A 14,787-nucleotide genomic window follows, 5' to 3' on the forward strand; every position below is an offset into this window, starting at 1 on the left:
TTATTGCATTAATCATAATCATTCAAATATATGAATAACCATATGTGTATATATATGAAAAACCAAGACACCTAATCCTAACGTGGCGTGAAAGTAATATATATATATATATATATATGAAAAATCAAGACACCTAATCCTTTTTATCACATTTAATCATCATCACCCAGCTTTCTTTGGTTCCATTTCTCTTCGTTCACTAACGGTAAAAGTGAGAGACCGAAGCTGCATGGAGAAAACCGTAACCCCACTAAAATTTTCGACTTCGATTTTTTTGCAATCCGTAACTTCAATAAAAAATCTAATCCGGTAAAAGTGTTCGTATTTTCTCTTCTATACATTCAAGGACGGACCTACATTAATGGAAGAGGGGGCATTTGCCCCACAAGGTTTAAAAAAAACACTAATACTTATATATATATATATATATATATATATATATATCATTATATTATATTTATTTTAAAATAAAATATAAATATTTTTTATGTTTTATGTTAAAAAAAATATTTTATTAAACTTAACATTTAATAATAATTATATTGTTAAATTTGATTTAGCATAAAATAAAAAATTAAATAAATAAATAAACTCAAAAATAGTGATAATTAATTTTATTATATTAGTTAATTAGCTGATAATTAAATTAAGTTATATTAGCTTAGTTGTCCACTTAAGTAAGTATTGTGAGTTCGAATTTCGTCTCGTATATATAGTAACTCATTAGCCCTTTTAAATGAAATTCAAATTTTTTATAATTAATCCTTAATTTGTTGGGTATCGTAGGAACAAAAAAAAAATATCTATACCTAAATTTTATTATATTTTTGTCTCCACAACTAAATTTTTCAGGGTCCGTCACTGTATACATTGGTGTTATTTTTGTCTGGTAGAAGCTCACGGTGACATAGCTCATCTTCCCATTGAGTTCGGCCATTTGAGTTCTAGGAGGCACAGACGATTTCTGACGCTTTCCTCTTCAACAACTCAGTCAAAAAGCTTCTCCGGAGTTTTCGTTAATTTTGATTTTATACGGAGATAAGGGTTTTACTTTAAAATTAACAGTTTTTAATTTAAGAATGCCCAAAAGTATAGTAAATAATTGCAAATATGTTAATAATTATAATATTATTGAGATTAGATTTCTTTGCTGTGAATGATTGACTGTGATTTTGATTGATTTTGGTAATTAATTTGATTGATTCTGAATTGAGTACTAATTTGGATTGAGATAAGTTAAGGAATGATGGAAGTGAGGGAGTCGTGAGGGTGGTGAAGTCTATTTTTAAAAGGAGGTTCTGTCCGAATTCTTGTAAAAAAATATATACGAAAAAGTGATTTTATTTTGAAAACCTTACAAGCTTATTTTGAGAAATAACTCTATATTAGAAAAAGATTTGGTTTACATATTTACTCATATTGAGAAAAGGATTTTGTATTCAAAGTTTGAGTTATAAATTTATACTAAGGAGTGACTTGGGTTTGATTAAATAGCAAAAGAACTGAAAGGGAGCTGAATTTTATTAAAATGGAAAGTGGCTTAGCTTCAAAGAAAATGTTTTAATTACTAAAAAATTATTTGACATTTGAAAAGGTTGAGAAATGGTTTTGTTGGAACCTTGAAGGGTGGAAAAGTCCGAATTTTAGAGGAAATGCTGCAGAAATTTTTATAAAACTCCGAAACTTTGTTTAATTCATTATTCAAAAGAAAAATTGATTTAAGACTCATACTACTTGGTTTTCAATTTATCAAGAAAAGTACCATGTCTTAAGTTTAACCTATTAAGAAAAGATTCTTATTTTAAGTTATAATTTGAGTTTGGTTTATTAAGAAAAAGAGTTTTTATTAAACGTTAAGAAGTTTGACTACCTAGAAACTAATCGATTTAAGGTTATAATAGACGAATGAATATGTGGTGATGCGGAGGTGTGATTGATTATTTGGTGATGCGGAGGTAGGGTTAACTACTAAAAACGTCTCCGAATTATTGAAACGCTAACAAAAATACACCCGAATTTTATTATTGACAAAAATGCCTTTAAATAATTTAAAAATACAACAAAAATACCCAACAGTAAATAGTTATTTTTAAAAAACACCTTAGAGATTGAATTTTGATGCAATTTTTTGCAAGCATGATTAGAAAAATAAGATATTATTATTCTTAAAATTTGGTAATTTTTTTCTGAATATATTTTTTTTGTAAATTTTTAAAAGTATTATTGGTTGTTAACAAAAAAATTATATACTTAACAAAAAATTACAAAATTTTAAAGATAATAATATCTCATTTTTCTAATCATGCTTGTAAAAAATAGCATCAAAATTCAATCTCTAATGTTTTTTTTGAGAAAATACATATTTAATGTTAGATAATCTTGCAAAAAAACTAACATTAAATATGTATTTCTCAAAAAATACATTAGAAATTGAATTTTGATGCTATTTTTTGTAAACATGATTAAAAAAATGAGATATTATTATTTTTAAAATTTGGTAATTTTTTGTTAAGTATATATTTTTTTTGTGATTTTTTAAAAGTATTATTGGTTGTTAACAAAAAAATTATTAAAAATAATATACTTAACGAAAAATCACCAAATTTTAAGAATAATAATATCTCAATTTTATAATTATTCTTGCAAAAAATTGCATCAAAATTTAATCTCTAAGGCATTTTTTAAAAATATATATTTACTGTTGGGTATTTTTGTTGTGTTTTTAAATTATTTAAAGGTATTTTTGTCGATAATAAAATTCGAGTGTATTTTTGTCAGCGTTTAAATAATTCGAGGTCGTTTTTGGTGGTTAACCCATGTGTAATTAAGCGGTGATATGGAGGTACGTTTAATAATATACGTGATGCATAGGTGTGCGTACGTAATTGGTGATGTGGAGGCATAATAAAGAGAAAGAAAATGAGAAGCTATGTATGAAAGAGATAACTGGAATGGAAAGTGAATCATGAAAAGTGTATGATTGAATGAGCCTTGTACCAAAGTGCTAATGCGGAAGTGCCCGCTTGACTGATAGCCTGAGGTTGCTAATGCAGGAATGTCCGCATAACTGATAGCATATTGCTTGATTGAACAGGCCTTTGTGCCAAATTGCTAATGCAAAAGTGCCCGCCTAACTGATAGCCTAAGATTGCTAATGCGGGAATGTTCGCCTAACTGATAGCCTGTTTCTACCGTGATGCCAAGATATCCTAACTGACATACCCATGATGGTAATTGTGCCTGACTGACACGGTAAAGAGACCATATTCGGGGTTCGCCCCGAGTAACGTCGGGTTGCGGGTAGACAACTGATGTATGAGCTCATGGCCTGCATAGGAAAGACATTCATCATATGCATTTATATGAATTGCTTGAGTGTTCTGTGTGCTGTGCTATATTGTTTGTGAATTCCTTGTACTTAGTTTATGTGTGAACTGTTTATGTGCTTGTATTGCGTGTCTATTTGTGCTTGTTGGTTCCTGTATATGTCAAGGATTAAGATAGCCGAGAACTGATTACTGTAACTCGAAAACTGAGTGACGTAACTGGGATTTGTTTAAAGTAAGTTTTGACGAATTCTAATGGTAATTAATTTAAAATTATAAAGCAATTATTTGAAACTTATTTCCTTACTCTCATGGCATTCACTGTCCCTACTGAGAACATGCGAGGACGACGTTCTCACCCTCCTACAGATTTTTCTTTCAACAACAGGTTCAGAAATCCTTGGCATGGAGCCGCGACTGAACATCGGAGCTATATGTAAATATGTATCTGTATTTTCTGTAGTTGATTTAGCCTTAGACTTTTCCCTCACCATTTATTGTCTTTGATTTTTTTTGGAGGGGTAGGATTTGTATTTGAGAATCTTGGAATAAGTCTATGTATATATTGCTATGTGAGTATATATATTTTTGTGATTAAGAGTTTTAAAGTAAAGACCTTTCGATTTCTTGACTAAAATTGCGGTTCGTGTTCGTGAAGGCTCAATATTAAATAAAGATAGTATAAAATAAAAAGGTTTAGAGGTAAGTAACGCCTAAGCTTTTAGTACGATCATGAGGTGCTAAACGTTAGAGTGTTACATGTGTATTTTTCGCTCGTTTCGCACATGTGCGTATTTTTTGCTCATTTTGCATGTGTGTGTGTTTTTTGCTCATTTCGCACGTGCATATTTTTCGCTCGTTTTGCCCGTGTGTGTGTGTGTCTTTTTGTGATTATTTTATTTTTAATTTTTTTGTGTTTGTCGATCGTTTCACACACGTGCGCATGTTTCGCACATGTCTGTGTGTTTTCTTTGTGTTTTTTGATCGTTTTGCACGTATGTGTATTTTTCGCTCGTTTCCCACGCGTGTGGGTGTGTGTGTGAATGTTTTTTTTTGTGTTTTTATTTCGTTTTGCACGTGTGCATATTTTTCACTCATTTCGCACGTGTGCGTGTTTTTCGCTCATTTCACACGTGTGTGTATTTTTCGGTCGTTTCGTACGTGTGCGTGTTTTCACTCCTTTTGCACGTGTGTGTGTTTTTCGCTCGTTTCGCACGTGTGTGTGATTTTTTTCTGTTTTTCGCTCGTTTCGCACGTGAGCGTATTTTTCGCTCATTTCGCACATATGCGTATGTGTGCTTTTTTTGCTCATTTGTACGTGTGCGTGTTTTTCATTCATCTCACATGTTTGTGTGTTTTTAGCTCATCTCGTACGTGTGTGTGTGTGTTTTTCTTGTATTTTTCACTTGTTTCGCACGTGTGTGTGTTTTCGCTTGTTTCGTACGTGTGTGTTTTTTTGTGATTATTTTATTATATTTTTAATTTTTTTTGTTTTTTCCCGTTTTGCACGTGTGCGTGTTTTTTGCTTGCTTCGCACGTGTGTACATTTTTTTTGCAATTTTTTAAAATTTTTACTTTATTTTTTGTGTATTTTTCGCACGTTAGCGTGTTTGTCGCTCGTTTCGCACGTCTGCGTGTTTTTCGCTTGTTTCGCACGTGTGCGTGTTTTTCACTCGATTTGCACGTGTGTGTGTGTGTTGTGGGTGTGTTAACTTTTTCGTTCATTTTGCGCTTTTGTGTGCGTGTTTTTTCGCTCATTTCGCACGTGTGTGTGTTTTTTGCTCATTTCGCACGTGTGTGTTTTTCGCTCATTTCGTATGTGTGTGCGTGTTTTTTTGCTCGTTTTCACATGTGCGTATTTTTCGCTCCTTTCGCACGTGTGTGGTTTTTGTTCGTTTCGTATGTGTGTGTGTTTTTTTATGTTTTTCGTTCGTTTCGCACGTGTGTGTTTTTCGCTCGTTTCGCACGTGTGTCTAAGTGTTTTTGCTGTGTTTTTTGCTCATTTTGCAAGTGTTTTTTTTGTATTTTTCGCTCATTTCGCACGTGTGTGTGTTTTTCGCTCTTTTCCCACCTGTGTGTGGGGGTGTGTGTGTATATTTGTGTTTTCACTCATTTCGCACGTGTGCGAGTTTTTCACTCGTTTCACACGTGTGCATGTTTTTCGCTCGTTGTGCACGTGTGTGTGTTTTTCGTTCGTTTTGCACGTGTGTGTGTTTTCTTTTTCGTTCATTTCGCACCTCTGTGTGTGTGTTCTTTTTCACCCGTTTTGCACGTGTGCGTGTTTTTCTTTCCTAACGCACGTGTGTGTGTTTTTTCTCGTTCGCAGGTGTGCGTGTTTTTCACTCCTTTCGCATGTGTGTGTGTTTTTCACTCATTTCGTACGTATGTGTTTTTTGCTCGTTTCGCACATTTGTGTGTTTTTTTGTGTTTTTCGCTCATTTCGCACGTGTTTGTGGTTTTTGCTCGTTTCACACGTGTGTGGGTGTGTATTTTTTGTGTTTTTTGCTCATTTCGCACGTGTGCAAGTTTTTCACTCGTTTCACACGTGTGTATATTTTTCGCTCGTTTTTGCACGTGTGTGTTTTTCGTTCGTTTCGCACGTGTGGGTGTCGGTGTGTGCGTTTTCTTTTTCATTAATTTCACACCCCTGTGTGTGTGTTTTTTTGCCCGTTTTGCACGTGTGCGTATTTTTTTCTCTTTTCGCACATGTGCATGTTTTTCGCTCGTTTTGCACGTGTGTATTTTTCGCTCGTTTCGCACGTGTGTGTATTTTTTGCTCGTTTTGCACGTGTGCATCTTTTTTGCTTGTTCTGCACGTGTGGGTGTTTTTCGCTCGTTCTGCACGTGTGCGTGTGTTTTTGTGATTTTTTAATTTTTTTAATTTATTTTTTTATTTTTCTGTCTTTTTCGCTCGTTGGCGCACGAGTGCGTGTTTTTTGCTCATTTCGCACGTGTGTGTCTATGTGTTTTTCTCTCGTTTCGCACGTGTATGTGATTTTCGCTCGTTTCACACGTGTGTGGGTGTGTGTGTGTGTTTTTTTTTGTGTTTTTCGCTCGTTTCGCAGTATGCGTGTTTTTCGCTCGTTTTGCACGTGTGTGTTTTTTTGTGCTTTTCGCTCGTTTTGTACGTGTGCAAATTTTTCGCTCGTTTTGTACGTGTGTCTGTGTGTGCTTTTTGTGATTGTTTTATTTTATTTTATTTTTTATTTTTTTTCTGTTTTTTGCTCGTTTTGCACGTGTGTGTTTTTCGCTCTTTTTCACGTGTGTGTTTTTCGCTCTTTTCGTATGTGAGTGTATTTTTTGCTCGTTTCGCATGTATGCGTGTTTTTCGCTCGTTTCGCACGCGTGTATGTTTTTCACTCGTTTCACACGTGTGTGGGTGTGTGTGCGCGCGCTTTTTTTTTGTTTTTCGCTCGTTTCGCATGTGTGTGTGTTTTTCACTCATTTCACACGTGTGCGTGCTTTTTGCTCGTTTTGCACGTGTGTGTTTTCTTTTTCGCTCGTTTCGCACCTGTGTGTGTTTTTTTCGCTCGTTTCGCAGGTGTGCGTATTTTTCGCTCGTTTCGGACGTGTGCGTGTTTCTTCGCTCGTTTTGCAGGTGTGTGTGTTTTTCGCTCATTTTGTACATGTGTGTATGTGGGTGTGTGTGTTTCTTTTTCGCTCGTTTCGCACCTATGTGTATATGTGTTTTTTTGCTCGTTTCGGACGTGTGCGTGTTGTTCACTCATTTCGCACGTGTGTGTGTTTTTTGCTCATTTCGCACGTGTGTGCATTTTTTTCGCTCGTTTCGCACTTTCTCGTTTGCACATGTGTGTGTTTTTTACTCCTTTCGCACGTGTGTGTCTTTTTTGCTCGTTTAGCACATGTGTGTGTTTTTCTGTGTTTTTCGTTCGCGACACGTGTGTGTGTTTTTCGCTCGTTTTGCACATGTGTTTATTCTTTTTTTTGTCTTTTTCGCTCGTTTCGCACGTGTGCGTGTTTGTCGCTCGTTTCACACGTGCGGGTTTTTTCGCTCGTTTCGCTCGTGTCTGCGTGTTTTTTTCTTTGTTTTTGCTCGTTTCGCACATGTGTGTTTTTTGCTCGTTTAACACACGTGTGTCTATGTTTTATTTTTGTGTTTTTTGCTTGTTTTACACGTGTGTGATTTTCGCTTATATGTTGGTGTGTGTTTTTGCTCGTTTCGCATGTGTATGTATTTTTTGCTCGTTTCTCGTTTGTGTGTTTTTTTATTATTTATTTTTTTTGTGTTTTTCGCGCCCATATGTGTGTTTTTCGCTCGTTTCGTACGTGTGTGTTTTTGTATTTATTTTTTTATGTTTTTCGCTCATTTCGCACGTGTGTGTCTTTTTTTTTATTTTTTGCTCGTTTGCACGTGTGTGTGTGTGTGTGTGTGTTTTTCGTTTGTTTCGAACCTGTGAGTGTTTTTCTTTATTTAATTATTTTTTTGTATTTTTTGCTTGTTTCGCACATATGCGTTTTTTCACTCATATCACACGTTTGTGTGTTTTTCGCTCGTTTCGCACATGTGGGTGTTTTTATCGTTTCGCATGTGTGTTTTTTTTTATTTTTTTGTATTTTTCGCTCGTTTCGCAAGTGTGTGTGTTTTTCTTTGTGTTTTTTCCTCTTTTTGCACGTGTTCGTGTTTTTCTCTCGTTTCGTATGTATTACACGTGTGTGTGTTTCTTTTGTTTTTTCGCTCGTTTTGCATGTGTCAGTGTTTTCGCTCGTTTCGCACGTGTGTGTTTTTTATTTATTTTCTATATGTTTTTCGCTCATTTTGCAAGTGTGTGTGATTTTTTCTATTTTTTGCTCGTTTAGCACGTGTGTGTATTTTTTGCTCATTTCTCGTGTGTGTTTTTTTATTTTTTATTTCTTTGTGTTTTTCTCTCGTTTCGCACATATGTGTGTTTTTCGCACGTGTGTTTTTCGCTCGTTTCGCACGTGTGTTTTTTTCTATTTTTGGCCTGTTTTCGCACAAGTGTGTATTTTTCGCTATTTCTCTCATGTGCATGTTTTTTTTTATATTTTATATTTTTGTGTTTTCCGCTCATTTCGCACGTATGCGTGTTTTTCACTCATTTCGCACGTGTTTGTGTTTTTCGCTCGTTTTCGCATCTGTGCGTGTTTTCTGCTCATTTTCGCACGTGCGTGTTTTCGGCTCATTTTCGCATGTGTGCGTGTTTTTCACTCGTTTCGCACGTGTGCGTGTTTTTCGCTCGTTTCGCACATGTGTATTTTTTATCGTTTCGCACGTGTGTGCTTTTTTTATTTATTTTTTATCGCTGGTTTCGCACATATGCGTGTTTTTCGCTCGTTTCGCACACGTGTGGGTGTCTTTTTTCATTTTTGTGTTTTTCGCTTGTTTCGCACGGGGGTGTGTGGTTTTTTTTGTGTTTTTCGCCGTTTTGCGTGTGTGAGTATTTTTCGCTCGTTTCTCACGTGTGTGTTTTTGGCTCGTTTTGCACGTGTGTGCGTTTTTTTTTTTCACTCATTTCACCCGTGCGCATTTTTCGCTCGTTTCGCACGTATGCGTGTTTTTCGCTCATTTAGAACGTGTGTATCTTTCGCTCGTTTCGCATGTGTGTGTTTTTCGCCCATTTCGCACTTGTGCGTATTTTTCGCTCGTTTCGCATGAATGTATCTTTTTCGCTCGTTTCGCACGTGTGTGTGGTTTTTTTTGCGTTTTTCGCTCGTTTCCCACATGTATATGTGTGTGTTTTTTTTGTTTTTTGCTAGTTTCACACGTGTGTGTTATTCGCATGTGTGTATTTTTCGCCCGTTTCGCGTGTGTGTGTGTTTTAATTTTTTTGTTTTTTCACACGTTTTGCACGTATGCGTGTTTTTCGCTCATTTAGCTCGTGTGTGTGTTTTTCGATCGTTTTGCACGTGTGTGTTTTTCGATCGTTTCATATGTGTGTGTTTTTCGCTCATTTTCCACGCGCGTGTGTGTTTATCAAGGTTCAAAAAACCGGACCGGTCATCAAACCGCTCTAGTCACTAGTTCACTGGTTTACTACTCTAACCGGTTCAACCGGTGGTTCAACCAGAAAAACTGTTTTAGAATAGAATAATAAATAAATTATAAATACACATCCTAAAATATAATTATAGTCTGATATAAATCTTAAAATTCTTCAAAATTTAAAACACTACATAAAATATCATCAACCAAATACATATGATCTTATCAAAATCCAAACTCAAAAGTTAAAAAGTAATAAAGGCATATCTAAATATTAAATCCCAACATCATGGTTTATCAATCATCAAAATCCGCAAGAACTTGTTGCAAATCTGCTTCGGTGGGATGATCTTCACCTTCATTCCCACCTTGATCAGCAGAAGAATCAAGAGATGCAGCATAAAGACCACTACTACCACTGCCACTTTGATATAAATCAGCATCAATTTCACCTAATAAAATAGACATGTTATCATTATATTATAAACTAACATTCTAATAAATCATTAGAAACTAAATATACTATACTCACGCAATAAGTCATCCACATTACTAGGAAGATCAGGCTCTTTCTCTACAACCTCTTCAGTCACCCAAAAGTCAACTTGACTGATACTTTCATAATCAATTGGATCATATTGTGTCTTTTGCTTTCTTTTTTCTTTTTCCTTCCTAAAAAGTTAAATACAATATATGAAGATTTAATAATTTACAAATTTGTTATGATAAAGATTACAAATGAAACAATATAGTATTTCATGAAACATATATTGCCTCATCAATTGCATCCTCTACCTCATCACCACCCTCTTCACTAAAACTTACTTTTCTTTTCTTTTTGCTGGTCTGAATATCTTTCAACAAACTTTCTATCTATTTTTCCACATCATATGGAACTTTAGGACATTTTTTCACGTCTCCAGTAATCTTTGCTAGATGTTTCTTCATCCTGTGAATTCCACCTCCATTGAAAACTTGTAGACAAAATAAACATTGATATTGTGGTTTTCCATTCACCATTTGTAGAGCAACATATTTCCAAGCTAAATCTATTTTTCCCCTAAGGTTAGAAGAACCTTGTGACTGACTATCGTTAGCACTACGGGAATTAGGATTAGCAGCATCATTCGGAATAGGAGTATCGACAGGCATGTTATTATTCACAGAAGCATTGTTATCAGCTATTGCTTCTTGATTAATACTATCTTCCATAACTGAAATTAATAAAATATATATGAAATTAAAAAGTAAAAACAGCCACAAGCCCACAACACAACACAACACAATGAACATACACAGAAATTGAACAGTTCACAGATGAAGTTCCAGAAATTGAACAGTTCACAGATGAAGTTCCAGAAAATTAAACAAAAATCTAAGTTCAGTTCACAGAGGAAGTTGAGCTGCAAAATAGAAGACCAGCCAACTTAATTTTCAGATTTTTTATTTCTTATGCTGAGCAGCAAACAAAAATTGAGCCGAGGACCAAACACAAATTGACCAACAAATAGAAATTGTGCAACAAACAGGAATTGAGCTGCAAAATGGAAGACCAGCCAGTTAATTTTTGGATTATTAATTTTTTATGCTAACCAACAAACAGAAATTGAGCAGAGGAACGAAGAAGGAAGAAGATGAGCACTGAGCAGAGGAAGTTCACAGAGCAAGTTCACAGAAATTGAACAGTTCACATATGAAGTTCACAGAAAATTAAACAGAAATCTAAGTTCAGTTCACAGAGTATCAATTTCATGCATGTTTCTTATACTAAAGAAGATGAGCAGAGGCGAAGAACAAAGAAGATGAGCAGAGGACGAGTCACTCACCTGGGGTCGATGGAGGGCTACCGGTGTTGACTGTTGAGGACCGCGCGATGAGAGGGCTACTGCTTGCTGGTGTTGAGAAGATGAAGACGATGGAGATGGAGGGCTACTGGGTAGGAACCAGGCGACGGTGGAGATTGGAGGGTTACTGGGGCTGAGGATGGCGACACCAGGGGACGAAGGATGGCGACAGGGGGCTATGGTTCAGGGCGGCTAGGGTTCTCCATTGGAGATGATTCAGATGAATCATGAATGAATGGGGTCGGGGGAAGAAAGGGGGTGGGGTGCTCCACGAGCGGGTCGGGTCAGGTTCTTTTTTTATTTTTTTTAAAATCATAAAACAGCGTCGTTTAGCGTAACCGGCCGGTCACTGGTTTGGTCCAACCGGCCGGTTTTTGGCTGGTTCACTGGTTCTTGAGCGATTCTTCTTTGCACGGTTTTCAGACGAGGACCGGACCGTTTGTAGCGCCGGTTCACGGTTAAACCGGTCGAACCAGTTGGTCCGGTCCGGTTTTCAGAACCTTGGTGTTTATCATTTTTGTGTTTTTCGTTTGTTTCGCACGTGTGTGTGTTTTTCGCTCGTTTTGCATGTGTGTGAGCGTTTTTTTTGTGGTTTTCGCTCATTTCGTCGTGTTCGTATTTTTCGCTCATTTGACACTTGTGTGTTTGTTTTTTATTTATTTTTTTGTATTTTTCGCTCGTTTCACACGTGTGTGTGTGTGTTTTTTTTTTAGTTTTTCGCTCGTGTATGTGTTTTTTGCTTGTTTCGCAAGTGTGTGTATGTGTGTGTTTTTTATTCTTTTTTGTGTTTTTCACTTGTTTCGCACATGTGTGTGTTTTTTATCGTTTCGCACGTGTATGCTTTTTTTTTTGTTTATCGTTAGTTTCACACATGTGCGTGTTTTTTGCTCGTTTCGCACGTGTGTATATTTTTCGCTCGTTTCGCACGTATGTGAGTTTTTCGCTCGTTTTGCACGTGTGTGTGGTTTTTTTGTGTTTTTTGCTCGTTTCGCACGAGTGTGTGTGTTTATTTTAATTTCCTTGTATTTCACTCGTTTTGCACGTATGCGTGTTTTTCGCTCATTTAGCACGTGTGTGTGTGTTTTTCGCTCGTTTTGCATGTATGTGAGTTTTTCGCTCGTTTTGCACGTGTGTGTGGTTTTTTTTTGTGTTTTTTGCTTGTTTCTCACGTGTATGTGTGTGTGTGTGTTTTTTTTTTGTGTTTTTCGCTCCTTTCGCACATGTGCGTGTTTTTCGCTCGTTTCGCTCGTGTGTGTTTGTCTCTCGTTTCGCACGTGTGTATGTAATTTTTTTTGTTTTTCGCTCGTTTTGTACGTGTGTTTTTCACTCGTTTCGCAGCTGTGTCTCTGTGTGTTATTCTTTGTGTTTTTCGCTCTTTTCGCGCGTGTGCGTGTTTTTCGCTCGTTATGCACGTATGTGTGTTTTTTGGCTCATTTCGCACGTATGTGTGTGTGTGTGTTTTTTTTGAATTTTTTTTGTGTTTTCGCTCGTTCTGCACGTATGCATGTTTGTCGCTCATTTCGCACGTGTGTGTGTGTGTTTTTCGCTCGTTTCGCTCATGTGTGTTTTTTATCGTTTCGCACGTGTGTGTTTTTTGTGTTTTTCGCTGGTTTCGCACATGTGCTTGTTTTTCGTTCGTTTCGCACATGTGTGTTTTTCGTTCGTTTCGCACATGTGTGTTTTGGGTGTGTTTTTTTCATTTTTATGTTTTTCGCTAGTTTTGCAGGTGTGCGTGTTTTTCGCTCGTTTCTCACGGGGTGTGTGGTTTTTTTTATTTTTTGCTTGTTTTTCCCTTGTGTGTGTTGTTCGCTCGTTCCGCACGTGTGGGTATTTTTTTTGTGATTTTTGCTCTTTTTGCAAATGTGCGAGTTTTTCGTTCGATTTGCATTGGTGTGTTTTTCGCTCTTTTCGCACGCGTGTGTGTGCTTTTTTTGTGTTTTTCACTCATTTTGCCCGTGCGCATTTTTCGTTCGTTTCACACTTGTGTGTTTGTTTATTTATTTATTTATTTGTGTTTTTCACTTGTTTCGCATGTGAGAGTTTTTTAATTTTTTTTTTATTTTTCGCTCGTTTCGCACGTGCGTATTTTTCGCTCATTTCGCACGTGTGCGTGTTTTTCGCTCGTTTCGCATGAATGTATGTGTTTCGCTCGTTTCGCACGTGTGTGTGGTTTTTTTTGTGTTTTTCACTCGTTTCTCACGTGTATGTGTGTGTGTGTGTGTATTTTTTTGTATTTTTCGCTAGTTTCACACATGTGTGTTTTTCACTCGTTTCGCACGTGTGTGTATTTTATGCGTTTTTCGCTCGTTTCGCACGTGTATGTTTCTCGCTCATTTCGCACGTGTGTGTATGTGTGTGTTTTTTATTCTTTTTTGTGTTTTTTGCTTGTTTCGCACATGTGTGTGTTTTTTATCGTTTCCCACGTGTATGCTTTTTTTTGTTTTTTAGTTTATCGCTGGTTTCGCACGTGTGCGGGTTTTTCGCTCGTTTCGCACGCGTGTGGGTGTGTTTTTACATTTTTGTGTTTTTCGCTCGTTTCGCACGGGGTGTGTTATTTTTTCTGTTTCTTGCTCGTTTCGCGCGTGTGTGTGTTTTTTTCGCTCGTTTCTCACGTGTGTTTTTTTATTTAGTTTTGTTATTTTTTTCGCTTGTTTTGCACGTGTGTATGTGTTTTTTTGTATTTTTCGCTCGTTTCGCACGTGTGTGTTTTTTGCTTGTTTCGCATGTGTGTTGGTGTGTCTGTTTTTTATTATTTTTGTGTTTTTTGCTCGTTTCGTACGTATGCGTGTTTTCGCTCGTTTCGCACATGTGTGTGTTTTTTATCGTTTCGCACGTGTGTGCTCTTTTTTCTTTTTTTTCTTTTTGCGGGTTTCGCACATGTGCGTGTTTTTCGCTTGTTTGGCACGTGTGGGTGTGTTTTTTCATTTTTATGTTTTTCGCTCGTTTTGCACATGTGCGTGTTTTTCGCTCGTTTGTCACGGGGTGGGTGGTTTTTTTTATTTTTCGCTTGTTTTGCACTTGTGTGTGTTTTTCGCTCGTTCCGCACGTGTGGGTGTTTTTTTGTGATTTTTGCTCTTTTTGCACGTGTGCGAGTTTTTCGTTCGTTTCGCACGTGTGTGCGTGTTTTTTTTATGTGTTTTTCACTCATTTCGCCCGTGCAAATTTTTTGCTCGTTTCACACTTGTGTGTTTGTTTATTTATTTATTTGTATTTTTCGCTCGTTTCACACGTGTTTTTCGCCCGTTTCGCATGTGTGTGTTTTTTAATTTTTAATTTTTAATTTTTTATTTTTCACTCGTTTCGCACGTATGCGTGTTTTTCACTCATTTAGCACGTGTGTGTGCCTTTTGCTTGTTTCGCATGTGCGTGTTTTTTGCTCATTTCGCAAGTGTGCGTATTTTTCGCTCGTTTCGCACGTGTGTGGTTTTTTTTTGTGTTTTTCGCTCGTTTCTCACGTGCATGTGTGTGTTGTTTTTTTTTGTGTTTTTCACTAGTTTCACACGTGTGTATTTTTCGCTCGTTTCGCACGTGTGTGTATTTTTTGCTCTTTTCGCAAGTGTGTGTATGTGTGAGTTTTTATTTTTTTTTTGTCTTTTTCGCTCGTTTCGTATATGTGTGTGTTTTTTATCGTTTCGCACGTGTGCTTTTCTTTATT

The sequence above is a fragment of the Arachis hypogaea genome, chromosome 19 (assembly GCF_003086295.3).
Source record: "Arachis hypogaea cultivar Tifrunner chromosome 19, arahy.Tifrunner.gnm2.J5K5, whole genome shotgun sequence".
In the NCBI taxonomy this organism is placed as follows: domain Eukaryota; kingdom Viridiplantae; phylum Streptophyta; class Magnoliopsida; order Fabales; family Fabaceae; genus Arachis; species Arachis hypogaea.